Source organism: Octodon degus, unplaced genomic scaffold (assembly GCF_000260255.1).
Source record: "Octodon degus isolate 3935 unplaced genomic scaffold, OctDeg1.0 scaffold00016, whole genome shotgun sequence".
NCBI lineage: Eukaryota > Metazoa > Chordata > Mammalia > Rodentia > Octodontidae > Octodon > Octodon degus.
This window is the reverse complement of record NW_004524592.1, coordinates 13,198,053-13,201,618: the sequence shown is the minus strand read 5'-3', so window position 1 is coordinate 13,201,618 and position 3,566 is coordinate 13,198,053.

Genomic DNA, 3,566 nt, shown 5'->3' with positions numbered 1-3,566 from the left:
GAAATAGACCGGAGGATCAATGGAATTGATTAGAAGACACTGAAGCAACTGCAAACACACTCAGCCACCTTATCTTTGAAAAAGGGGCCAAATTTTTTTTTTTTTGCAGAACAGGGGATTGAACTCAGGCCCTTGCACTTGCCAGGGAAGCGCTTATTCCACTGAGCCATCTCCCCAGCCCTGAGCCAAACAATCTTACTAGAAGAAAGATAGCCTCTTTAAGAAATGATGCTAGAAAAACTGACTCTTTACATGCCAAAAACTGAAACTTCACCCAGGTCTATCATCATGCACTAAACTAAAATCAAAATGATTTAAGATCTAAACATTAAAACAGAAACACTAAATCTCTTGGAAGAGGAAGTCGGAGAAACTCTTGAAGACATAGGGGTAGGCAGAGTTCATGAAGAAAAATCAAACTGAATGGGTAGTTTTTGAAAGAATTAACACCTTGGCCCTCCTCCTATTGAGAAGTTTTTGCACATCAAAAGAAATTACAAACAGAGTGAAAAGAAAACCCACAAATTTGGAAAAAAATCTTAACTAATAAGCACTGAGACAAAGATGTTCTATCTAGAATTTATAAAGAACTAAATAGTGGAAATCCTATTCAATCCAGCTACCCCACTACTGGGAGTTTTCCCAAAAGAACTGAAAACATCATATCATAGTAATATATGTACACCTATGTTTATACCAGCACAATTTGTGATAGCCAAATCTTGGAAGCAACCAAAATGCCTATCACCTGAGGAATGGATGGAATAGTTGTGGTGTTTTTATACAATGGAGTATTACTCAGCTATAAAGAATGAGAAACTCAAAGCCTTGCTATATAAGTGGATGCAACTTGAATATATACTCATAAGTGAAATAAACCAGACCCACTTGTATAAATATCATATTGTCTCCCTAGTCTAAGAACTCAAAAAACCAAAATAAATAGCACAACTAAATGGAAAGTGAGAAGTTAAGGATTAAACAATGAAGAGAGGGCAAGGAGAAAAGCTAGGAAACAAGGCAAGGGCAAAACCATACATTTATATACACAAGATGGTTAAGACAATGGTCCTGAGAATCTCCATCAGGTTTTTGAAACTAGCAGTTAATTGGTAGAATTCTCACCCTGACAATATATGCTGCTACCTGTGCACTAAGCAACTGCACTGAGGATAGTAATGTGTAATACTAGGGCCATGCTTGGAATGCCTGTCATTCTGGTCTTCTAAATATATACTGCTTCTAATGTCATGTCAATTACTCCTATACTCTCTCTCAAGGAAATGTTTGTTTTTTAAAAAAGGTAATAAAAGAAAACAAGAGACAAGAAAAAAATATCATAGGACTGTTCTACTACAATGTTGTATATGGTTAGATTTCTAAATTTCTGTGTAAAAATGTGTAATTGTTTATTTATTTATTTTTCTAGTTTTTTCACATTCTATAGGGATTTAAAGTTTAACAGATTAACTATTGTTGGAAAATACCTGTTTCGGGGCTGGAGAGATGGCTTAGTGGAATAAGCTCTTCCCTGGCAAGCACAAGGGCCTGAGTTCAATCCCCAGTTCTGAAAAAAAAAAAAAAGGATAGCAAATATTTTGAGAAAAAGATTTGTACTAATAGTGTTTAGACAAGATATCATGTCTTCATCTTGTACTGTGAATGACTACTATGAAGACAACAATATGCAATGTATTAATTATTGTAACCATCCTACTAATCTATTTTGAAACTGACTCATTGCTATTTCTTTCTCAATAAAATTAATTTTAAAAAATGATCTATGGAGTTTAGTTAAGTTTCTTCTAGAAACTATAAAATAAGTAGAAATTCATACTTATCTGACAATCCCCCATGTCTTTAATCAAAGAATTACAGCAGTAGAGCAAACCTTGGAAGTTACTGAATTCAATCTCTTAAGATTAATGAAATGACAATAGTGGTGAAATTTTACTTAAAATACTTTTTCTTGATGGGAGATGTTTAAGTAAATACATTTTTTTCTTGTTATTTCTTTTTTACTGGGAATATTAGGATGCTGTTAGTGCGTGCATGTGTGTGTGTGTGTGTGGGGAGGGTGTTAAATGGCATTGTGTTTGTATCTGAGGGACATATTTCCAGGGCATCAATCCCACTTCCTTTGGGACCATCTTTCTCTATCTTAAATGTCATCACTGAAGTCATAGTTTGAGCCCCTGTCAATCATCTTACTACTGTGAAATCTATCCTTGGAGAAGCCTAATTGGCCCAGCAGTAATGGCTGATGCAAGTTGGGACAATATAACCTTTTTCTGGGAATTTGGAAATTTTTCAACCTGGTGGTATCTGAACCACCAAGACTCAGAAATTATAAATTTCTAATAGTTTCCGTAAGAACTGAGAAGACAAGAAAGCTTGTCTAGAGAGAAAGAAAAATAAATTAATTTGAACACAGACAAAACTGTCTGAAAGCTGCAGTTTCCAGTTAGCAGAATCCTCTCTGGTATCTGATTGTATCACTGCACTTAAAGTTCCTCGAGCCACCAACACATCCCTAAATGATACACGTTAAATCTTTATTTTTTATTAGGTTAGATTGAGTTGATTTTGTTACTTTCCATCCACCAGATTATAGATCCAGACTCACTCCCAAGAGGAAACTGAACCATTCTGCCCCTTGGAGAATGTGCATTTATAGTTTCATGAGGACTTGGTAGGTTCTTTTAAAAACATAGGAATAAGTAAAGGGTCAGGGCCTGGGTCATGCGGCTAGAGTCACCTGCCAACTGCAGCTCTCCAAAGGAATCCAGAGATCAGCAAGAGCCCCTCTGACATGAAGGAGCTGAGCACCAGCACAAGAGCACTACTTACCTTACACGTCTGCATTATTGCTCTCCTTTGTACCCTTTGTAAGTCTGTGTGTGTTTTCTGTCCAGCTAAACTGTGAACAGCATGAAGGAAAGAATCATTTCTTATTCACCACCAAATATCCAGCAATGAACAATACTGGGTGCTCAATTACTAATCTGTAGCAGATTTTCTGGTAGGTAGCACCACAAAAATGTTCAATTAAATGTGGAAAGAAATGAACTGAAATTGTAAAGTCATTTTCTGAGGAAGCTCTAAAGTATTTGTTATTTAATCATCTCCTACCTTGGTGAAAGTAATTGTTGGAATGTCATATATCTTAAACCAGTTATCTTCTACTTCTCCAAGAGGTCAAGTAGATGTTACAAACAGGAGAGCTATTTAAATCTGTGCTGACTCTTGGGAGGCATTTATGTGGGAGGAGTCCATTCCAGTTTGGGAACTGTAATAGTGAGTGAAAATGCCAATGATTTTTCCCTTAGTTCATCTGACTCTCCTTAATAATACTGGAAGATACAAGTGTGGAGACTCAGGTTTGATCCCCAGTATCGCATCCTGTGACGGCCCCGGAACTCTGGGCGCACTGTGCTGGCTACCGAAACCAGCCTGATGGTGCATGCCTGTAATCCCAGTGCTGGGGAGGCTGAGACAGGAGGATCACTCTAAGTCCAAACTGCATATTGAGATTGTGTAACAAATAAATAAATGATAAAAAATAA